Here is a 25,795-nt window from a genome sequence, read left to right as displayed (position 1 = left end):
GTAAAGAAAATGTTGATGCATCATTCTAACATCCTCTTTGCAGTGGTTAGCACAGAAGGGGAGAAGCGCCGCCCCCCAGACACACCCCTTCATACATACATCCCACCCTTCATCCTTTGAAGGATGGCTAGCTGGCTTCCCTCTTATCAGAATATCATGCAAGGAAAGCCAAGTGGTGAAAAAGAATGGCAAGAGCATTTCAATTCTTTTTCTAAAATACTTTAACTTGTACTTGTCTGTGCTGTGAACATATACAAGCCCACCAAGGTGAAGCATCAAGGATTCAATGGCTAGTTTTTCAGAAAATGTTGACACAATAGCTACATTTTGAGAAATCAAGAACCTATTTCTAAAAAGCACATCAAGCAGCAGATTCAAAAGCATGCTCAGTGAAATAACCAACCTTTTTACCCTCCCCTGGAGCCCTTTCAGAGCAGCCTAGTTTATCAGTGAGCTGAGCTGCCAGGAATATATACATATCAGAGGGTAAAGTAGACAACTTATTTTCATTCAAAAGTGTTGATAGCACAGAAGTAACTCTTACCCTCACTGAACTTATTCTGTCATCCTTAACTTGAGAAAATAACTTATTTTTCTCTCAAAGAAAATACTCTCTGTCGCATGTTATAACTAGGCAGGCTTCTGAAGTGCTTTAGAAAAATACTATTCTGAGCATATTCAATGTACAGAGTCCTTAAACAGCTTAATACACATATAGATTACAGAAGATTTAACATATTGCTATTATATACCATTCATTTGGGACAAGACACTTACGAAGTCTGTATTTTGCTGCAATGACACATAAATTCCCAGATATGCTCTTCCACACAAAGAACTGATAAATGTATAATTAATTAAAGTAAATGTTTTAGAAGTTCCTTTAGAAAAGAGAGAAGGCATATGTCAACCAAGTAACACAGGTTTCTATGATATGCTGTGAATTGGCAGCAAAAACTCGAGTGAAAAGGAACGCTCACATCGTGTTCCCTGCAGAATTCCTTGACACTGAGCACAGAGACTCAATTGTCCTCTGACATCTATGCTTTGATACTTCAGAGTCCCATTCTGGGTGGTAGCATCATATAAAAGATCCACCTCATGTCAAAGCATGACTAAGTTAGAATTTCCAAAAATACTTCCCTTTCCGCCCTAATTTTCTAATTTTATGAATATGTCTACAAAAAAGAAAACTAAAAAATATTTGAAAATGTATGAAATTATTGTAGTTGCTGATGACAAAGTGGAATATTGCCTTATTTGTTATTTCTCCAGGATAATAGCTTGTATTCCAGGAACTGGATGGTACCCACTATTTCCTGAATGTCCATCTGATATCAAAATAATCTGGATCTACAACTGCATAATTTCTGTCCAGTTGCATGCATTGAATAGATACCTTTTACATTATGCATCCATACCAGGTACTCCATAGAAATATGATATTTTAAAAAGTAAGGTTGGCTGTCAGTTTTCAAAGAAAAGATTTTAAAACCTTCTGCTTCAAAGAAGAGTGTAAACCTTTGGAAGACTGGTATCTTTTAGAAACCATGTAGTCTAAGAAAGAAAAAAAATACGACTATTAAAATGCACATACACTGCTGGCTGGCACTGTTGTGACAGCCAGCAGTATCAGCGTCAGTCAATTATCTTCACAAATGCCTCTTGTGCTAATGAGCACTCACAAAAATCAGCAGACTTTTCTGGCAAGGAGAAAAGATCAGTTTCATTGCTTGCAGAACTAATTCAGGGTACAAAAGTGAAGGCTCCGCCATCGCTGCCTCTTTTACTGCTCCTTTTGTAAAGGCTTTTGATGTGCACTGAAGAGTTGGGCCTGTGTTTGGGCCTCTCCATCTCCAGTTCATTGCCTGCCATTAACATACATATCCATATGAAAAGTTCGCTAAGTCACTAACAGCTGTCCAGAAAAGAGTTTGAGAAGGAAGGCGAAAAAGGACCTATTCCTTCTCAAAATGCTGACAATACTATTTAGCCCCGTTTTGGCAATGATATACCTTACTTTTTAAAGCCGCCTTTCACTCAAAAAGGGACTAGGCATAATACAACATTCAAACACATAGTGATTTTCATTTTGAAACAGTCATTTGCTGTATTCAGGGGAAAAAAAGTCTATAGTTACCAGATGCAAAGGAAATCCATCATTCAGGATACATATGTATATGGCAGACACACACACACACACACACACACACACACACACGCTCATTCTACATTGTTTTTGCAGGACGTTAAATAACCTCACATCTTCCATTTAACCCAGAGGAAAACCCCCTGCAGCAGATGCTCATGAGTGGTTTTATGCCCATTGCCTTCTTCAATTTATGGGACTGACAGTTATCTATGGTCGATTTGTTATCAATGGATAGTATATTACTAAAAACAATACTATCAGAACTGTGCCATAAATTTAAAAAAATTTTTTTAATACCTTCTCCCTAGAGGGGTTGATTAAAAAAAAATCTCCTTTCAGGAAAAAAAAAAAAGACAAACTATATTTGTAGATCATAGTTTTGAAATAGGGGATTTGTATTATACATTTTCAAGTTTGATAATACCGTTCCAGATAGCTACAGTATTGGAAAATTTTGCCGTAACATCCATGGTAAATATTTTCTAAAGAAAGTGATAAGGATCAGCAAATACCCATCTTACAAGAGGGAAATAGTTAACTTTCCTTTAAAAAGATGCTTAGGCCAGAGTGGTAAGAAATAAACAGATTTTAAATAGATGAAAAGGGGTGCTTCCCAATCATTTGGTCTGGGGCTTAGTTTTGTCAAACTCAGAAAGAAAGCATGTGATGGATAAATGCTTTTCCTCCCAACCCCGGGAGTTCATGACCCTGAGGCCATCTCACTGCACATATTGCACCCAACTAGGCCTGAGCTTGAAAATGAGGGGAGGCGACTCTGTCAATTACCGAGGTTTAACATAGTTTACAAGAAGGGCATTTTTTTCTTTCTCTTTCTCTTTCCTTTCCTTCCTTTCTTTCTTCTTTCTAAATCAGAATCAAAATGCTGGGGGAAATCGACTAGCTCCCAATTCCGTAAAGATTTTATTCCTGTAAGGATCCTCCCACCATGCAAAAACAGCTTGTGCTATATAAAAACCAAGACTGTAATCCCACTTGTTGCTTTCCCCGCCCTTTCCCCCCACCCCAGTTTCTGGTCTCTTTACAGCAGCATCTCTCCCAGATCAGTCACTAAAAATCTTTAACTTTGCCTATTTTGATCTGAAAATTAAAGCTTATTTATTATGCATCCTGTTTGTTGTCCTTGAAGAACCCCAGCATTCATTTAAAGGGGTCCAGAATGACTTCTTAAACACATTTCTCTCTTTGCTGCAATTAAACAAAGTGGAGCTGTGATTAGTCCTCCACAGGGGGGAAAGAAAAAGACACCCTTGAATCAAAATGCGGGGACCTGGCTGGGCATTATTGCCTCACAATGCAGGAGTTTATTGCTGAAACCTGCTTATCCCAGAGCTCTGCACTCCATGGGAACTTCAGTCAGGTGGAAAGTTATTCTCTTCTCTGCAGCTTGAAGTATCGTAAGACCTGCTAAAACCCCTAAAGCTCTTCCTAGTAACTGAGACATTTAGGATAATCTTTATGAGAGTTTTGCATGAGCTTCTGCTTTTTGTTGCACTTAGAAGGAGAGTTAATGATGAGCTTTCACTGGCTTCTCCCTTTATTTTTTATTTATTTATTTTTAAATCTAAGCCAAAAAGCGCCTGTTTAAGTTAAGTACCACCTCCCTCCAGCCCTTGGGAAACCACTCAAGAGGGCTTTGCTTGGCTCTGTGTTCATGACACATAATGAAAACAATTTTACGCTGTGGAGGGAAGTATTGAGCAATTACTGATGTAACAGCCACCTGCAGTAGCGAGCCCTGGCTGCAGCATGGCGCGGTTCATGAATATTTTATGGTGTGATGTTATTTTGAATGGCTGGGGCAGGTGAAGGAGGCGAGGGTGTAATAAGTAACTCTGCTGGAGGCTGTGTAGCTGCTCTGTTTCCCCGCCGAGCCCACAGTGGAACACCAAGAAGCATCCTGACCCCGCCTGGATCGAGGCGAGGGCAGCTGAGGCAAGAGGCTATGACAAGTCACGGTGGGCACCCTTTACAAACCCTTGTCTGCCGATTTTACACACGATGTCCAGCTTAAAAAGCCCTGGCATCAATCTTGTCTGATTTAATTTGATAAATTAAGTGTGGATAAGGATTAAATGAGAATTTTGTAACGGAGAAAACTTGTTCTTACTCTTTAATCCAGTTAAGATAGTATGAGAGAAACCCTATAAAATCTAAAGCGGTTGCTAGAGAAAGCAAAGTTAAAAAAAAGAGACAGAGAGAGAGAATTGCCTTTTCGCTTTGGTAACATTATGTTCACATAGAAGTTGAATGAATGTGCTACTTTTTTTGTTTCTGGTATTTGCATGTGAAATACACGCAACAAAGATATGCACATATCTACCATCATACATGTATATTTTATGGGGGGCCTAGAAATACAGGAGGGAAATAAGAATTGTAACAGGTTTTACATAATAAAATATAGCTATTGAGATCGTTTATGAATAGGTGGAATATTTTGAGTATCACTTTCTTTTGCAAATGTTATTTTCCAAACAGGAAATGTCAAGATTTAAACTGAATATCATAGCATAAAGAATACATTTCTGGCATTTCAGACTTGGTGATTCTTCCTACTGGCATACTTAAGATTTCAGGCACAAAAATCATATTGTATATGACCAAGATATAAACAGTCTAAAAATTATTTTACATGACAGTAATATGTCTATAGAATGGAGCTATATAAACAGATACTGGTTATCTAGACAGTTGATGGAAATTCAAAACAATGCCATTAAAATTCTTTTTTTAATTTGTAATTTTTTTAAAAGAATGATAGAGTGTGCTTTTGAGAAAGCGCCTGAAAAGGTTGTACATTAGACTTCAGGCTGATTATCTTTTCCATGGAGAACATGCTTAGAAAAAGATACAAAAGATTTACAGACTCCTTGGGCATAAATTGGCATAGAGAACAGAAATTCTGAACAGAAGCACAGAAGGAAAATGTAGCCGAGTCGACATTCTGAGAATAATGTGGGGCAACAGAGGAATTGCCAGAGTGACAATTTGAAGATTATAAAAGATACTCTTTAATTTTTTATAAGCGATAGGTTTATAGGTATGCTCATAACATTTCATAACATTAATTTAGAGCTTGTACCAGAATGAAATAATGTGGGGATACGTTAAGATTTTCACTTTAACATTTACCTTGTAGTAAAATATTGAGGTATCACTCCTTCCAGTGGTTGACAATCCCATCTGCACTTCAAAAATTATAAAATCAGATGCCAAAGATGATAAGTGTGTACACAATCTGGGCATAAGCCACTTTATCAAATGGCAGTACATTACCTAAATTCTAATATTATTTAGTATTGGCATTATTATCTAATGTGTCCATTGGAAGAATTATCTCAGCTGGCTTGATTATGCCATTTATTGTCTATACATAAACTACAATGACAGTTCTTTTTAAATATTGACACTTTTCATTAACAAAGAGGAAACGATGACATCAGATGATCTTGAGAAAACATGTCATTGTGAGCCACCTCTCTCCACAAATTGTTGAATTCAAGAGCAATGCAATAAAATACCAAATAGTGTTAATAACAGTAATAGTGATAGAAATTAACATATATTCAAGAAACTCCAAAATATTTAGTTTAATCTGACTATATGTACTTTTTCTGCTTCATAATATATGTTAAAGGTGCCCTGATTAGCAATTTTATAAGGATCAAATTATAAACATGCAGTAAATTTTAGTTTCTTATAATTAGATTTTTACTTTAAGAGATGTTAAGCTCTGTATGTAAACGACATTATTTAAAAGCCACCCTTGTAAAAGAAAATTGCTGTTTGACAATTCTATAGAATATTCAAGAAAGGTAATTACACTGCTCTGGTTGTTAAAGATGCAGGTGTTGAAAAAAGTCACTGTTTCTGCTTTTGCAAAAAACTCCAATGAGGAAGAGAAAAGAGACATGATGACATGACTCGATTGCCAAATCTTTATCATCAGAATATTGGTTCGCATTGTCTCCTTCTCCTCTCACAAGTAATACAATAATAATCCAAAAAAAAAAAAAAAAATCCCAGCCAATCCACCAAGGCTGAGCAGCTGTGATGAAAGAAAGCAGATATCTCTTTAAAATTCACAGGGGGTCTGTCTGCTGTTTTCAAATCAGATATTGAAATAAAATGTCAACAATAAAACATGGGACCATTTTAAAAAATCAAAGGCTATATAGTAAAAGAGGGACAAAAAATGAACCACAGTAAAAATGTCTTGATTGGCCCAATTTCACAGAAATGCTTAAGTCTTTTTTGCTCACTTATTTACTCAAATACAGTTAACACTCAGATGCAAATGTAATTTTGAAATTACAAATTTAATTAAACCATGAACTAAATTCTTTAATTCAACTTTTTTTGTCTTATAATATTAAGAAATACTGGACCTTGTGAAGCCCTAAATGTCTGAATTTTATTGAAGAGTACGACCGTTTTCACGGACTGTAGTATTTTAGACACAGAATTTACATGCATGCACATGTGTGTGCTCTCACCGACACAAACACATTCTGAGTGGCCAGTGTTATTGGAATGGATGTTCTCAGGGATATTGAATCCCTTAGCTTGACAGCAACCACAGGGCCTTTTCTGCATTTGAACATACATAAAGGCGCTGAAAGACATTTATGTCATCATCTTTTTACATTGAATGAGGAAAGAAGTTAACAGATCATGGGTCAATAAAAATTATATTGCAAAAAGATAAGAACATAAAAGTTTTAGCTGTCGGGCACTTCATTCTCCTCTTGGCTTTTCCTAGTGCTTTTAGAACAGATGCTAAGTTTCATTTGAATTGAGAAAGAATAGGCAGGTGCCATAATATTATTTTTTAAAGTCCCCAAACTATTCCCATATTAAAAAAAAAAAAAAAAACTTTGGAAAAGAACAAAAAAGTCACACCACTTTCTCGTACCCCTACTGAAAGGACACCCAATTATTCTCATGCTCTTAAATTTACTGGAGATCTTTTGTCTCTATTCTTGTTCCCATCAGAAGGTTTCCTTTTCTACCTAGTAGCTGAAGTCTCATCCCTTCTTTTCTTCTTTCTTCAATGTCTCCAGCCACTGAGCTCCTCCGTTACTTACTGCCTATTCGTTAATTGAGTGAACTTACAGTCTTACTTAACCCTTCAAATGTATGTGTAGACTACAGTGCAAACGATGCCTCCCAGAGCTGTGCTGTACAGTGGCCCCTTAATACATGATCTCTGCTCTCTAGAATAAATTCTAGTGTCTTCATGGCAAAGGGTATATTTTTCAGACTCTCAGCCCCTGTCTTGCTTCTTCAGTGCCCTTCCTATACCTGGCAGTCAATGAAAACAAACTCGCCAATTCGGAACTACTCCATTTCTCCCCACTCCGTTTTTATATAGCAGCCTAGGTTCACAAAGTGCTTTCTGCAGATAACAGCTACTTAATTCCCTTTAGAACCTTGTCAGAACAGCAGGGAAATATTTTCATCCTGATTGTACACACAAGGGAACTGAGGCTCCGGAAGTAGGCACATCTAAAGCTGAACTCTGTCTCCTTGACTGCCAATTGAGTGCTTTTGCTGCTCTTCCACACTGCCTCTCCCTTTGATGCTTGTTTTCACATCGCTGAATCATTAGAATTTGACTTAAAGTTAAGTGAAAAGCTCCTGTGTATTGGTCATGGCAGGGTTTGGGACACTGCTTCTCCTAGGCTAGGACAGGGAGTCTAAGGCAAAGACAGCAAAACAAAACAAAAAACGGCTGCTGCTGTATTGCCTTTCTTGAAAACAGGCTGAAGTCAGGGCTGGGCAGGAGGTGGGGAAGGAGGGAGTAGGGTGCCCTTGTGGTTGATAGACTGAATGATTTGAGATCCTTTTGAAGAAAGTCTGTCTTAGTATTCCCCAACTACCTCTTAGTGACACCTATTGCTGAAGAAAAAAAATTGCCATGGGCATGTAGGCATGATGGGAATAGCTTCAGACACTGGGTAGTTTACCTCCTCCTGAACAGAAATACTGTCTGACAAACTTGATGGGCAGAAAATTTGAAGCTTCTGTGGTACTCTCACAAAGAAAACTGGCTTTCACCTAATGATGAAAACATGTTGGTTATGATTTCTCCTTTGAAGTCCAACTTCCCCAAAACAAGTCTTCAGGAAATAGCATGTAGATGTCATGAAGTTTTTATTAACCTGTATAGAGCAGTTGGCCCCCAGGATTTACTCTAAATCTTTTTAAGACAGAGGAGCTGCACCATTTCAAGTGAAAAACATCTTTAGTCTACACTATACCAAAATTCTAGAACATTCTGTCGTTTCATAGGGAATGCAGATTCTACTTCATTTAACTTATCTCACTTCACCTTCACCCTCACTCAATACATCAGCCACAGAGATTATTTGTGTTCTTCAAACATGAAACTGGTTCCTGCCTTAGGGTTCTTGTACTTATTCTTCCCTTCCAAGGGAATGCTCTTCCCTGAGTGATTTGACTCACACCATCTTTTCGTCCAAGTCTTAGCTTGAAAATCACTCCTCACAGAGATGACCATTTATAGTTGTCCCTCAATTGTCGAAGCATCTTATTTTAATTTTCTTATCAATGATGATTATTTGAAATTTTTTTACCTTTTTAATGTCTTTTTCCCACTGCCCCAAGACAGTCTTATCTGCTTTTTTGACTGCTGATTCCCAATGCTTAAAACAGTGCCTGTGCCACATACCAGGCACTCAAAACCATTTGCTGAGTGTATGTTAATGAACTAATAGCTTGAGTGAAGACTTCACAATTAGTATTGCATTACCTTACATTTATTTAGCACTTCACAATTTACAAAATGCACTCACTTACCTCATCTATCCTCCTGATAATCCTGTGAGATGGGCCAGGAGACATGAACTATGCCCCAAGACATATGAGGTTCCGAGAGGTTAATGAACTGTGTTTGGTACTGGAGAGCTGATATTGCACCCTAGGTTCTCTGATGATCTTGATCGTTCTACTACCCCAGGAGAAAAGATGGACCTAGGAAGAAAATAACAGTGGGGTCAATTTTGTCCCAGGTTGTAGGTAAATCAAATACCAATATCCTGTATAATTTTCACTGAAAAACAATACGACAAAACTTGAATGATTAATGGATATAAAAATACGGGGCATAAGGTGGAGATGGTTAATGACTACAAAAATACAATTAGAATGAATAAAATCTAGTATTTGACAGCACAATAGGGTGACTATAGCTAACAGAAACTTACCATACATCTTAGAGAAATGCAATAGTGGAATTGGAATGCTCCTAACACAAATAAATTATAAATGTTTGAGGTGATGGATACCACAATCACCCTGATTTGATCATTACACTTTGTATGCCTGTATCAAAACATCACACATACCCCATAAATATGTACAACTATTATGTACCCATAATAATTAAAAATAAAATTTAAAAATAACTTGAATAAATATGTACCCAGACATGATAGATACAGAGAGAGAGAGATGATAGATAGGTAGATTCATACTTGACTAAAATCTAGGTTAAATTGACTTCACAGGTATACTTAATTCAATAAATGGCTAAACTTGTATTTGTTGAGTAAATGTTTAATGATTCTTGATTGTATGCTCATTGTTAAGGTTTAATTAGAAGATATAACATATTAGTCTAGGGCAGAATTTTAAGAGGCACCATAGTAGAATTGCTATAGCTTTAGCAATAGCATATAGCATATTTAGTACAACATATAGCCATGTTGTACTTGCCAATCCAGCAAAGGACACTATTAGTGGGACATCAGGCATAACATTTCTTAATTTCTGGTGTTATAAAATAATAAAATGTTTAAAAGATAGAAACATAAATTCTAAGATGTTTAATGAAAATTACTTCTGTATAATAAATAATGATATGGATTCCTACAGCTGAAAGAAAACTGTAATTTAAACTTCTCATTTCACAAGTGAGGGTGCAGATCCTAAAGAGATTAAGTAGTTTACCCAAAGGCAACACTAGGTTGATGGTAAGAGGTGAGTCTCCATCTCAGGTATTTTTGTTTCTGTTCCAGTGTTCTTTCACTTCAACAAATTGTGTCTCCAATATCCAAATCAAAGGAGTTTGAATTGAGTCATTATTCAAAAATAAAAAGCTTGGCTCTTTAATGTAAATGTAACCACTCGTTTTCTCTTAAAAAGTGATGGATCAATTCTTAATGATGAGCAAACACTTTTACTTCTACTTACCACAACAGTGTTGTATGAAAGGGCATGATTCCCAATTTTTGATGGAAGACTGTAAAGAAAGAGAAACACATCTGTGTCAATCAACACTTCTATTAAATTTCTATTCCATTCCTTCTTAAGAGAAAATGTAGCAACTTTGTGGATTCTCTTGAAGCAGAAAAAGCATTCCAGAATAATGAAGTATTTTAGATACCAAATCAATACTTGCCACATTTGAATGATACAATGATTAAAAATTCCATTATAAATAAGCAAGAAACATAAAGTATTCTGTAGATAGCAAAGAATGGGTGGGACTTGATACTTCTGTCACCATCCTCCTGTATTGTGGGAATTTATAATGCAATAGCCAACACTATGTAAAGCCAGGGAATGTTATTTTTCAGCACCACGTGAGATGCATAATGCCATCTGATCTGATTAAAAAAAGACTATTTAGAGGCAAATGCTATAGCTCAAAATGTTATATAGCATTTGGTGATGGTGGGTAGGTTTATGTCATAAGAATGGGAAAACACTATTGATTCAGGGAGAAAGATAGTGGAAGATTTTTGTTGTTGTTATAAATTAAGTTACTTCAGACTTCTGACTAAGCAGATTATTGAAGACCAATACATCCAACAGGAGATGATAATCTGGACATAAAATGAAGAAACTCATAAAGAAAAACTGTGATCAGACTCTCGATGCAAGGGTCCCAGCTTTATTTCAACCTATCAGACAAGGTGAACGTGAAGGACAATAAAGGGAGCCTTGGTCATGATTAGGGGAAGGCACACCCTCAGTTATGTAAGGAAACAGCAGCTATCAGTGCAGTTATGTGACATGCATTTCTATTTAATAAGTAGATTTATTTATAGTAGTATATAGTATATTTTCACTGTAAATAACTTACCAATACAGTCACAAACGCCTTCATTTTTGTTAAGAAAATAAAAGATGCAATAAATGTTAAGATATTCACTCAGGGACAACATTTAAGCAGTCTTCAGCCATGGTCTTGCAGACCAGTGTGGTCAGATATATTAGCCTGTGGGTTAGGGAGTCAGCATTAATTGGGTTTTTTCTATGTCTGCGGTTTGAGAAGTAGAAAAAAAAATCTAACAAGAAGTTTACAATTAAACTTTAGATTATAAATTAAGTGGCCATTTTTTGTGTGGCTTTGGGCAGATTAATTAACTCTTTAATCTTTGCTTCTTGCAAGAATTAAATGAGAAGGCAGATTTGCTCTGAGAAGAATCATAGCATCACAGTCAAGAGCACAGGCTTTGGATTAAAATCAAACCACATTCGATTCTTGTTCAACATTTATGTATTATATGATATTGGGAAAATGATTTAACCCTTTTTTGATGCCTGATACATATAAGTACTTCAGGCTATTATTAATAAGAATGACAAATCAGTTTTATTAAACGTAAATTAATCAGAATTACATATAAGTCCCAAGAAATTTGTGAGTTTGTTACTGTAATCAGAGTTAAATAAATGTTTGCTATGAATGACTCATGAAAGAGGTGAGTTTTAGAGCTTTATAGGAGAAAAATGTAAATTTGTCTTTTTTTTTTTTTTTTTTGAGATGGAGTTTCCCACTTGTTGCCCAAGCTGGAGTGCGATGGCACGATCTCGGCTCACTGCAACCTCTGCCTCCCAGGTTCAAGAGATTCTCCTGCCTCAGTCTCCTGAGTAGCTAGGATTATAGGCACGTGCCACCACGCCTGGCTAATTTTTTGTATGTTTAGTAGAAACAGGGTTTCACCATGTTAGCCAGGCTGGTCTCGAACTCCTGACCTCAGGTGATCTGCCTGCCTCTGCCTCCCAAAGTGCTGGTATTACAGGCGTGAGCCACCACACCCAGCCAAATTTGTCATTATTTATAAAAATTATAAATATTCACATTCAACCACAGAACTGTGCAATATTGCAGAAACTACAGCATGAACACATAAAACTATAGTACAGTGATACTCATGGCTGATTATTTGAAGCAGCAAACACTTGGAAAAAATAAATTTCAGTAATGAAAATAGTAATTACTAATTTATTGAGTATTAACTGTATTTCAAAGTATTGTAAGTCTAAAAAAATTAAGTAATAATTTATTTTTCACAAAACCACTATGGACTTTTATTATCATCCCTACTTAATTATAGTCACAATAAATAGTTATGTATATTTATATGTACTATCCTAAAACGCTGTTCAAGAAGAAATAAACAAGATTCAAAATCCTATTACACACACATATGCACTTGCACACAAGCACAAAAATTTCAAATTTTATATATATATATTATATATAGTTCAAGACTGTTAGACTGGATTTAAAAAAAAATCTAACAATGTTTTTTTGTACAAGAGACTCAGTTTAAATATGAGGACACAGAAAAATTGGAAATAAAACGGTAGAAAAAGATATATCAAAAGATATGCGCCAAAAGTAAGCTGAGGTCTAGATGGTTTTTGCAGTAAATTTTTTAAACAAGCAATGCTCAATAACAAAAATTATTACACAAAATTTTCTACATATTAAAAAAGTAATAACACTACTGAACTCTATAAGGCTATTAGTTGTATATCAAATCCATAAAGGCATTTTGGAAAATAAAAATTGAAGGCCAATCTCACTAATAAATATATATACAAAAATTCTAAACTAATATGATCAAAAGGACTCTTGCAATATTATAAAAGGATAAAAACACAACAAATCGGGTTTATTTCAGGAATGCAAGGTTGATATAACATTCAAAGATCAATGTAATTCATCATATTAACATAATAAATGAAGAAAATCATTTTCTTATTGAAAAATTTAAAAGCTACTCATGAAAACTCTTAGCAATATCTGAGAATATAAGGAAAACCTCTTGATCTGGAATGCATTACTAATTACAAAAAAGGAAGAAAAGCCAATAGTACCATCATAATTAATGGGAAAATATTGAATTATTTTCCCCTGTGTTCAGGAAAAATATAAGTCTGGCTACTGTCACCACTTCTGGTCAACATTTCGTGAAATTAAATATACTGCTTTATAGAAAATTATGCCAAACCTGATGACTTAAAACAACAGCATTTTTATTATATATCACAATTTTTGTGGGTCAGAAATTTAGACAGACCTTGGCTGGTTTATTCTTCTATTCCACATGGCATCAACCAAAGTCACTCAATAGTATTCAGCTAGAAGATGGGCAGGTTTGGAGGATACAAGATGGCCCCACTCACATGCCTGGTACCTTGGCAAGGATAGCTGAAATGTTGGGCTCAGCTGGGACTGTTGACCAGCATGTCTTAAGCTGGCTTCACCATGGCTTGGGATTCCTTACAGAATGAAAGTCTCAGAGTAGTTTCATTTCATTTTATTTTATTTTAAATTATGTAACCATTTATTATTAGTCAATTAGGTTACATATAGTTTTGCACCACAGTCAATAACAATTTTGTGCATAATGTTTTATCTGCATTTTCTATTTTTATTTTTTATGTTTGAGTCATACGAAAGTGGAATTAGTAGGAGAAAGGGTGTGAATACTTTATTTTTTATGTAGCAGTTCAGGGACCCAATAGGGCAAGGTAAAAGCTGCCAGTTCTAGTAATGCCTATCCCCAAAACTGGCCCGACTTCACCTTTGCCATGTTCTATTGGTCAATCAACTATAAAGGCCACTAGTAGATCAAGGGAAGAAAGGCAGGAAGAAGAGAATTAGATTCAATTTTTAATTGGTGGTTATCTTTAATTGTCCTGTCCACAGAAAGGAAGAAATAAATCTGTTATTAACAGAATTTGACATTATAATCTGTATAAAGTCCAAAAGAACTACATACAACCTATTGGAATCAAACAAGAAATTTGGCAAGGCCACTAGTGGAAGGGCACTATACAAAAATCAATTGTATTCCTATAAATCAACCAAAAAACATAAAAGATAAAACACTAAAAATATCATCTACAAAAGAATAAACTATATACAGTACTTGCTAGCAAAACATACTAAGCATATTCCACGTAAATACCGCAAAATATTATTGTGATAAATTAAAGAATATCTACATAAATGGAGGCATATGCCATGTTGATGAATTGGAAGACTGAATCGTATAAAGATGTCAATTCTCCTCTGATGGATCTAAAGTTTCACTGTAGTCCTAATCACTATCCCAGCAGTATGTGTGTGTGTTTGTGTGTTTGTAATTTGAAAAAGCTGATTCTAAATGTATGCAACATGTAAAGGGTTAATAATAGAAATTTTGAAGAAGAACATAACTTTAGAACCTGAAATACCACATTTAATAATGACTAACAGACTGGTATGAGTGCAAGAATAGACAATAAACCAATGCAGAACAAATTAGAATTCAGAAACAGACCCAAACACATCATGACACCTGATGTTTGACAAAGCTGACACTGCAGTGCATTGGGGAAAGGATAACAATTATTTTTTTCAATAAATGGTGCTAGGTCAATTGGATATCCATTTGAAAACAAATAAGTGTTGAACTTTTTATCTCACACAATCCACAAAATTCAATTCTAGTTGGATTTTAGATCTAAATGTGAAAGGTAAAAAAATAAAGCTTTTAGGAGAAAACTTACGAGCATATGTCATGACCTTGAAATACACAAAGATTTCATAAACACCAGCCACAAAAGAAAAAAAGAGTAAGTTGGATTACATTAAAATTAACAACTTCTGTTCATCTAAAGACACTATCATGGGAGAAAAAAAGCAAGCAACAGAGTGGGAGAAATTATTTGCACCACATATATCAGACAAAGGATTTTTACCCAGAATATAAAGTAGTGCTGTGAAATGACAATCAAAAGCAAATAAGCCAACATGAAAATGGATAAAATTGAGTGGTATGAAACAAAAGATAACCAAGTACCCGCAGGAAAACAGAGAAATGCAGATATAAACTGCAAGAAGACACCTCTACATGTTTACTAGAATGGCTAAACTTGAAATACAGGCAACGAAAAGTACAGTTAGGATGCAAGGCAACTGAAAGTAACTTACACACATCTGATGGTACTGTAAATCCACACAACAATGCTGATCGACTGTTTGGCAGTATCAACTAAACTAAAGGTATACAGGTATATCTTATTTTATTGTACCTTGTTTTATTTCAATTCTCAGTTACTGCATTTTCTACAAATTGAAACCTTGTGGCAATCCTGTATTGAGTAGATACATGGTGCCTTTTTTTCAACAACATGTGCTCACTTCATGTCTCTGAGTCACATCTTGGTAATTCTCACAACATTTCAAACTTTTTCATTATTTTTATGTTTGTTATAGTGATCTGTGATCAGTGATCTTCGATGTTAGTATTGTAATAATTTTGGGGTACCACCAACCATTCTCTTATGAGTCTGCAAACTTAATTGATGAATATTATGTGTGTTCTGACTGCTCCACTGACCAGTCATTCTCCCATCTTTCTTCCTCTCCTTGGGCCTCCCTGTTTCCTGAGACATAACAATAATGAAACTAAGCCAGTAATAACCCTACAATGGCCTCTAAGTGCCAAGTGAAAGAAAGAATTGTACATCTCTCACTTTAAATCAAAAGCTAGAAAATTATTAAGCTTCGCAAGGAAGGCATGTCGAAAGTCAAGACAAACCAAAGGCTAGGCCTCTGGCGCCAATTAGCCAAATTGTGAATGCAAAGGAAAGGTTATTTTTTTTCTTTCTTTAAAAAATTGTTTTAAAAATTGATATATCATAGTTATACATATTTTTAAGGCACGTGTGATATTTTGATACATGTATGTAATGTGTAAAAAGTTCTTGAAGGAAATTAAAAGTGCCACTCCAGTGAGAACAAAAATGATAGAAAGCAAAACAGCCTTATTCTGATATGGAGAAAGTTTGAGTGATTTGGATAAAAGATCAAACCAGCCGCAGCATTATTTTAAGCTAAAGGCTAACCCAGAGCAAGATCCTAACTCTCTTCAATTCTACGAAGGCTGAGAGAGGTGAGAAAGTTGCAGAAAATAAGTTTGAAACTATCATGGGGTTGTTCATGAGGTTTAAAGATACAAGCCATCTCCATAACAAAAAAAGTGCAAGGTGAAGCAGCAAGTGCTGATGTGGAAGCTGCAGCAAGTTATCCAGAAGATACAGCTAAGATATTTGAAGAAGATAGCTACACTAAACAACAGACTTTTAATGTAAACAAAACACCCCTCTTGGAAGAAGATGCCATCTGGGATTTCATAGCTAGAGAGAAGTCAGAATGTGGCTTTGAAGCTTCAAAGGACAGGCTGACTCTATAGTGAGGGGCTAATGTAACTGGTGACTTTAAATTGAAGCCAATGCTCATTTATCATTCCAAAAATCCTGGGGCCCTTAAGAACTATGATAAATCTACTCTATCTGTGCTCTATAAATGGAAAAACAAAGCCTGGATGACAGCACATCAGTTTGCAGCATGGTTTACATAATATTTTAAGCCCACTGTTGAGACCTACTGCTCAGAAAAAAAGATTCCTTTCAAAACATTACTGCTCATTGACAATGCTCCTTCTCACCCAAGAGCTCTGATGAAGATGTACAAGAGATTCACATTGCTTTCATGCCTGTGAATACAGCATATGTTCTGCAGCTCATGAGTCAAGGAGAAATTTTGGCTTATTGTGTAAAAACTCCATTTTGTAAGCTGCCATAACATAGTGATTCCTCTGATGGATCTGGGCAAAGTAAATTGAAAACCTGAAAAGGAGTCACCATTCTAGATGCAATTAAGAACCTTAGTCATGGAAGGAGGTCAGAATATCAACATTCAGAGGAGTTCGGAAGAAGCTGATTCCATCATGGGTGCATTCGAGGGGTTTAAGACTTCAGTGGAGGAAATCCCTGCAGATGTGGTGCAAATAGCAAGAGAACTGGAATGAGAAGTGAAGGCTGAAGTTGTGACTGAATTGCTTCACTTTCATGATAAAACTTGAAAGAATGAGGAGTTGCTTCTTATAAATGAGGAAATGAAGGGGTTTCTTGAGCTGGAGTCTACTCCTGTAAGATGCTGTGAATGTTGTTGAAATGACAACAAAGTATTTAGATTATTACATAAACTTGGTTGATTAACTAGTAGCAGGGTTGGAGAGGATTGACTTCAATTTTGAAAGAAGTCCTACTGTAAGTCAAATGCTATTAAACACCATTACATGCTACAGGTAAACATTTCATGAAAAGGAAAAATCCATCGATGTGGCAGACTTTAATGTTGTCTTATTTTAAAAAATTGCCCCAGCCACCCCAACCTTCAGCAACTACCACTTAATCTGTCAGCAGCCATCAACATTTAGGCAAGACACTTCATCAGTGAAAGGCTTATGGCCTGCTGAAGGCTCAGATGATCATTAGCATTTTTTAGTAATAAAATATTTTTAATTTAAGGTATGTATATATTTTTAGACAGAATGCTATGGCATACTTAATAGACAACAGTATAGTGTAAACAACATGTACTGGGAAACTAAAAAATTTGTATGACTCACTTTATTGTGACCTTCACTTTATTGTAGTGGTCTGGAACCAAACCCTCAGTATCTCCAAGGTATGCCTGTATATTCCTGTAAAAGCATAACTAACATTTTGTCCTGCTAATGTAATGAATAAGCAGTATGTATCACATGACACAGAGAAAACAAAACACTTTCCACCCAGAGATACAGCAAGAATAACAGGCACAGCTGTGTAGTTCTAGGCCTCAAAATAAATGAAACTTTAAACATTTCCTAGAGCCCTTGCCTGCCCTGTAAAAATATCTTTATTGCTGATTTTGTGATGCTGATATCTGAAGATAGGCCATGATCTTTGCAAACCTAATAATCATATAGAAATGTTGCTCTTTTCCCACCGTGAATTGATGAATCAACTAATGTAAACTTGGAAATTATGCTGATTTTTTCAAACAGTTTGCTCATTTTTAAATTTTTTTTTTTGAGCCTTCTGGAATCTGAGTCCTTTGCACTACTTTGCAAATAAACTTTTCTTCTTCAAGTCTGCAAGTCTTCTTTTGACAATCTTAAAACACAATAATCAGCTCCTAGTTCTACACCAAACACATTACATGCATAAGTTTAACAGACATGTGTAAGACTGTTCACAGCAAACCATGAATAAATGCATGTGATACAGAATGAATAGACTAGACTAAATAAATGAATTGTAGTTTATTTGTTCAATGAAATACTATCCAATATAAGAATGAGCATGACACATTGTTGTGAGGAACAGCTCAGCACACATAAGGTTGACTCAGTGTGTCAGTCCTGCTTGTGTGGAAAATAGAAGCCATGTATGTGAAAGAAAAAGTTTCTTTCTGAACAAGTTCCTTAGAATCCTGAGTGACTCCAAAAATCTAGAAAGACTTTGGTCATGGATGATGTGAAAGGGTGGGAGTGGGGGTTAGTAGTGCTGTGAAATGTTTGAAAGAAAGAGAATTACACTTTAATAAGAATAAAAGAGACTTAAGCTTGTAGACAGAGGAAGGCAAAGGAGAATCAGCATGTCCAGGCATGGTTTTAGCCTTGCCAAGGCTGATGAGCAATAAATCTTCAGCTACTTTCTTGTCTCTTCTAATTTGGCCCATGATTAAATTGATTAGCTTAAAACATCTCCTAAACATTTCATGGATGTAATGTCCTTCAATGATAAGTATGAATATAGCTGAAGCAGGTTATACAACTGCAGATTTATCTAGCTAGAGTTTCTTAACCATAATATGCAAGTGCATGAATCATCAAATGCCATTCAATATTTAATGATCCAGCTCCTATATAGGTGGGCACTAGAAATAGAGAGTAAAACATAAGATTTGGGCTGGGCACAGTGGCTCACGTCTGTGATCCCAGCACTTTGGGAGGCCGAGGCAGGCAGATCACGAGGTCAAGAGATCAAGACCATCCTGGCCAATATGGTGAAACCCCGTCTCTACTAAAAATACAAAAATTAGTTGGGTGTGGTGGCAGGTGCCTGTAATCCCAGATACTCAGGAGGCTGAGGCAGGAGAATCGCTTGAATCTAGGAGGCAGAGGTTGCAGTGAGCCGAGATCGCGCCACTGCACTCCAGCCTGGTGATAGAGTGAGACTCTGTCTCAAAAACACAAAACAAACAAAAAACCCATAAGATTTAGTTTCTTTACTCAAAAGAGCTAAAAACATACAACAAGAAATAAAGTTGCCACATATAAAACCAGTGAGTGGGTATAAAAATGACATTTCAGTGTCTATCTTGTGTTAAGGGCTAACACTGAAGTATCCAGCAGATGATCTCAGCTGAAATAAGAGACGATGAAGTGCAGCACCAGGAAGCATCTGTGATAATTTTGTAGCAACATCACTGGAACTGCATACATCTTTATGCTACAGTAATATTTAGACCACCTGTGGTATTAAGTGTAAGGTTTTACATAGGTGTGGGAATAATCATTATTTTCCAACATACCTAAGTGGGATACCAGCTTGATGATCTTGAGCAAGAAAGCCTATGGATAATTCTAGATTTTGGAATTCATCTTGACCCAATTACTCTGGCAGCTTTTATATGAAATGGAAGGTCAGTAACACTTAGGATCCTTGGCAACTCTGTTATGGAGAATCCTTCACTGATTGTAACACAGAAAGAAGTTGTGTCCACTCTCTCACTTTAAAAGGGACCACTGAGTTGGCACAAGCCATGAAAATCAAGATGATGCCAGAGGTATTGAATTTCCAGCTCAAAACCAACACAGCAACAACCAGAGATGAAGTCCAGCTTTGAGATGGGCACTTGGGTTTTCATTCCCTTGGCAAGTTGCAAAAATTATGAGGATGGATTCATAAGCATTTGTAAGGGCCCCTGGAGGATTCCAGAAATGTTTGGGAAGAGTCACCATGAGAAAAGTCTAGGTTCTCTTTCAGTGCAGGGCTTGGAGCATGAAAATTGGAAGAATTCGTCTAAGTGTCACTTCACACATTCACTCAACAAATAATTTATTGAGAATCTGTTCCCATACCTGGCAGGATTCTAGTCTTTGGGGATATAACAGTGAATAATGTAGATAAGGAGCCTGCTTTCAGAGAGATTATATTCTAGTGAAGAGAGAGAGAATATATAAACTTGAAAACAAATGCAAAGATTACAGAAAATATTAATACTTCTGAAGAAAAATTAAATGGTAATGACATGAGGAGTGCCTGGGTTAGGGTGAGTCCTTTAGTCAGGGCTGCTGGCCAGGCCACTCTGTGGATCTAAATGGTGAGAAGCAGGCAGCAGTATGAAGATTAGGGAAGAAAGAACAACACAGCTTTAAGAAGCCTTGGACATGTTGGTTACAGTAGCATTTACTTGGGGGAATTTACTTGACTCCTTGAGTTTATAGACAACTGTCATAAAGGTTCTTGAGGAAGTCCTATAGTCTCTGATGTATGCTAATGGATGCATTGGAATGGCAGGAGAAAGACAATTAGAGAAATTACGCAGAGTTGGCATTGCTTTTGCACTGATGGCATATCTGAAGACAGCCTATCCAAAGACCTTCACAGGTCTCCCAAGCTTTGCCTCCACAGGTACATACAGAGCTAAATTAATCACTGAATCTCTGCAGCTCCAACAGTATATTAATACTCCTTTACCAATGCCCTCACATTGAATGTTACTACACAGACTTCATGTTTCAGTGAAAAGACTTGAAATTTTGAAGTTTGAAGACTTGAGTTCAGGTCTGGGTTCTACCTGACAAAATTGAGTAAACTTAGACAAGCTACATAATCTTTCTGGTCTCAGGTACTTTATCTGTAAATCAGAATGATGATACTAAGATCATGGAGTTATTGCAGTGATGACATGAGATCAATGTCTACAAAAAATTGTTTTTCATTGCAAAACATAATGCTAATATTTGCCTTCAGAATGTATTCAACCTGAACCAAATCCAACCGCAAGGTGAATTGACTATCTTCTTAAATATCTGCTACACAACAGATATATCTTCTATATCTCTCTTTCCTTAGGAATTGCCAACCAAGAAGAGCTGACTGGTATCTCTAGATGAAGCATCTGACTCTAGCCTCTCTCCAAAAGGACAAATGAACTCTCAGCTTCTTGCTGGGTTTATCCAGTGCGCCATGTGCAAGTTCAGGACATGAATCCATTCAGCCTAAAGCAATTCACGTTAGAAATATTTGAGCCACACCTGTGTTCATTCACCTTAGCTTCCGACAGAGCCCGTGTCCATTCCTGACTCATACTCCCATGTCTTCAAGTGAGAGGGAGGAGGACTACAGTGGAATGTTACCTGTGACAGTGGCCAAGGACCACAGCAATTCAGATCTACTTACTGATAAATAGTAAGAGTGGGTCATACTTTTCTGATCTACTATCTTCCACTATGGTTTCTTTTTTCTTTTTAAAAAAATATTTGAGTTATACCTTTCCAAAAAATTAAATCACAGGGCTACCCACCTCTGAAAGCAAGGAACCCTTCCCTTTTTAGTATGAAGGAATTGAAATGCAAAAAAAGGAACATGCACAGAAGGCTTAAACAAGTGTTTAAGTATGACAGGAAGCTGTGATTTCTAGGCCACATGTGGCTTGCCTGGCTTTTCAGTAAGACTCATGATCTATTTTTTTTAATTTGCAAAGATTTTTAATTAGATATATTTATTAAATTTTTAAAATACTTTTAAATGGATACGTAATAATTGTACATATTTATGGAGTATGTATGATATTTTGATACATGCATACAGTGTGTAATGATCAAATCAGGATATTTAGGATATCCATCACCTCAAATAATGAGCATTTCTTCTTGATGGGCACATTTTAAATCTTCTCTTCTAGCCATTTTGAAATATACAATAAATTATTTTCAACTATAGTCACTCTACTGTGCTATTAAACACTAGAAGTTATTTCTGCCATCTAACTCTATGAGTTACCCATGAACCAACCTCTCTTCATCCTCCCCCTCAACCCTTCCCAGCTTCTGGTATCTATTATTCTATTCTCTGTCTCTATGAGATCAAGTTTTTTAGCTCCCACACGTGAGCGAGAACTTGCAGTATTTGTCTTTCTGTGGATGGCTTATTTCACTCAACATAATGACCTCCACTTCCATCCATGTTCCTGCAAATGACAGGATTCCATTATTTTTTATAGCTCAGTAGTATTCCAAAGTGTGTGTATATATATATATATATATATATATATCACGCTTTCTTTATGCATTGATGGAAACTTTGGTTGATTCCATATCTTAGCTATTGTGAATAGTGTTGCAATAAACATGGGGTGTAGGTATTCCTTTCATATACTGATTTGTTTTTCCTTTGGATAAATATGCAGTAGTGAGATTGCTCAATTATATTGTAGTTCCATTTGTAGTTATTTTGAGAATCTCCATACTGTTTTCCATAACGTCTGTACTAACTTACATTCCCACCAATAGTGTATAAGAGTTCCTTTTCTTCACATCCTCACCAACATTTGTTCTTTTTCGTCTTTTGATTGTAGCCATTCTCAGGTGAGATATCTCATTGTAGATTTGATTTGCATTTTCTTGATGATTAATGATGCTGAGTATTTTTTCATATATTTGTTGGTCATTTGTATGTCTTCTTTTGAGAGGTGTCTATTCAGGGATTTTGCCTATTTTAAAATCAGATCATTATTATTATTGCTATTGAGTTGCTTGAGTTCCTCTTATATTTTAGGTATTAGTCCTTTGTCAGATGAATAGTTTGCAAATATTTTCTCCCATTCTATAGGTTGTCACTTCACTCTGTTGATTGTTTCCTTTGCCACACAGAAGGTTTTCAGTGTAATGTGGTATCATTTGTCAGTTTTTGTTTGTGTTACCTGTGCTTTTGAAGTCTTAGCCATAGAATCTCTGCCTAATGTCCTGAAATGTCTCCCATGTTTTATTCTAATAAAATAAAGTTTTATAGTTTCAGCTCTTATGTTTAAGTCTTTAATCCATTTTGAATTGATTATTTTATATGATGACAGATAAGGGTCTAGTTTCATTCTTCTGCATATGGATATCCAGCACCATTTTCCCAGCACCATTTATTGAACACACTGGCTCTTTCCCAATGTATGTTCTTGGCAACTTTGTAAAAATCAGTCACCTGTAAATACATGGATTTATTTCTAGGTTTTCTGTGCTGTTCCTTTGGACTTTGTGTCTGTTTTTATACCAATACCATGCTGTCTTTGTTACTATATCTTTGTAATATATTGTGAAGTTAGGTAGTGTGATGCCTCCAGCTTCGATCTCTTTGCTCAGTATTGCTTTGGCTATTCAGAGTATTTTGTTTTCATGCAAATTTTAGAAATACTTTTTCTATTTATGTGAAGAATGTCATTGGAATTTTGACAGAAATTGAATTGAATCTGTACATTGCTTTGGGTAGTATGGTCATTTTGATCACAGTAATTCTGTCCTGTGAGTATGGGATGTTTTTCCATTTGTTTGTGTCCTCTTCAATTTTTTTGAGACAGAGTCTTGCTCTGCTGCCTAGGCTGGGGTGCAGTGGCACAAACACAGTTTACTGTAGCCTCAACCTGTTGGGCCCAAGGTGGGCCCAGCCTTCTGAGTAGCTGGGACTACAGGCATGCACCACCACACCTGGCTAATTTTTTTGGATTTTGTAGAGATAGGATCTTGCTATATTGCCCAGGCTGGTCAAAAACTCCTGGCCTCCAACAATCCTCCTACCTTAGCCTCCAAAAGTTCTGGGATTACAGGCATCAGCCACTGCACCTGGCCAGTCTTCAATGTATTTTATCAATGTTTTTCCTGTATAGGGCTTTTACCTCCTTGGTTAAATTTATTCCTAGGTATTTTTTGTGTGTGACAGCTATTGTAAATAGGATTATGTTCTTGATTTCTTTTTTAGCTAGTTTATTATTAATATGTAAAAACACTACTGATTTTTATATGTTGATTGTATATCCTCCAAAATTATTGAATTTGCTTATCAACATTACTGAATTTGCTTTAGAGTTTTTGGGTGGAGTCTTTAGGTTTTTCTATATATAAGATTATGTTACCTGCAAAGAAGGACAGTTTGACTTTCTCTTTTCCAATTGGGATGCCTTTAATGTTTTTTCTATTGTCTGATTATTCTGGCTTGGACTTCTAGTACTATGTTGAATAAGAGTGGTAAAACTAGTCATCCTTGTGTAGCACGACAAGCTGCAGACAAGAAGCCCTCACACACCAAGTTGTGGAAGGAAAGGGTTTTATTCAGCTGGGAGCATCAGCGGACTCACATCTCCAAAAACCAAGCTCCCTGACTGAGCAATTCCTGTCCCTTTTAAGGGCTTACAACTGTAAGGGGGTCCACAGGGGAGGGTCGTGATTGATTGAGCAAGCAGGGGGTACGTGACTGAGGGCTGCATGCACCGGTAATCAGAACAGAACAGAACAGAACAGAACAGAACAGAACAGAACAGAACAGAACAGGACAGGGATTTTCACCATGCTTTTCCATACAATGTCTGGAATCTATAGATAACACAAACAGTTAAGTTAGGGGTTGATTTTTAACTACCAGGCCTGGAATGCTGTGCTGGACTGTCTGACTACTGATTTCTCTTCTGTCTTTTCTTTAACTCCTACTTTTTCTTTGAGGCAGAAATTGGGCATAAGACAATATGAGGGGTGGTGTCCTCCCTTACTTGTTTTGTTTCAGTTCTTGGAGGAAAGGGTTTCAGCTTCTCCTCATTAAGGATAATGTTAGTGGTGGGTTTGCCATATACAGCCTTTATTATATTGAGTTATGTTTCTTCTATGTCTAATTTGTTGAGCATTTTTATCATGAAAAGAAGTTGAATTTATCAAATGCTTTTTCTTCATCTATGGAGATGACCATGTGGTGTGTTATTCTGTTTCTGCATTGCTATAAAGAAATATCTGAGGCTGAGTAATTTATAAAGAAAAGAGGTTTAATTGGCTCATGATTCTGCAGGCTATACAGGAAGCATGGTACCAGCATCTGCTTACCTTTTGGTGTAGCCTCAGGGAGCTTTTACTCACAGCAAAAGTTGGAGCAAGAAGTAGTATGTCACATGGTGGGAGTGTGAGCAAGAGAGAGAAGGAAGAGCTCTCAGACTCTTAAACAACCAGAACTTGAGTGAACTGAGTAATTCACTTATAACCACAGGGGTTGTGCTAAAGTGTGGTACTAACCCATTCACGAAGGATCTACCCCCATGATCCAATCACCTTCCACCATGTGATTCCCAGTGTTGGAGGGAATCACATTTCAACATGAGATTCGAAGGGGACAAATACCCAAACCATAACATATGTTTTTGTCATTCATTCTTTTTATGTGATTTATCACATTTATTGATTTGTGTGTGTTGAACCATCCTTGCATCTCTGAAATGAATCC

General features: G+C 36.3%; 1 long non-coding RNA gene across 1 annotated transcript in view; it reads right to left on the bottom strand.

The window, feature by feature from the left end:
- Nucleotides 1–9,152: 9,152 nt before the first annotated feature.
- LOC105740446 overlaps nucleotides 9,153–25,795 on the bottom strand; it is a 144,258-nt gene continuing 127,615 nt past the window's right edge. The window contains exons 2-5 of the long non-coding RNA XR_001116493.1: nucleotides 11,286–11,420; nucleotides 10,391–10,439; nucleotides 10,148–10,241; nucleotides 9,153–9,169 (exon numbers count right to left, since the gene is read on the bottom strand). This is a non-coding gene — a long non-coding RNA (uncharacterized LOC105740446). The remainder of the gene's footprint in view (nucleotides 9,170–10,147; nucleotides 10,242–10,390; nucleotides 10,440–11,285; nucleotides 11,421–25,795) is intronic.

Source organism: Nomascus leucogenys, chromosome 11 (genome assembly GCF_006542625.1).
Source record: "Nomascus leucogenys isolate Asia chromosome 11, Asia_NLE_v1, whole genome shotgun sequence".
Lineage (NCBI taxonomy): Eukaryota > Metazoa > Chordata > Mammalia > Primates > Hylobatidae > Nomascus > Nomascus leucogenys.
This window is presented reverse-complemented; position numbering and strand designations above follow the sequence as displayed.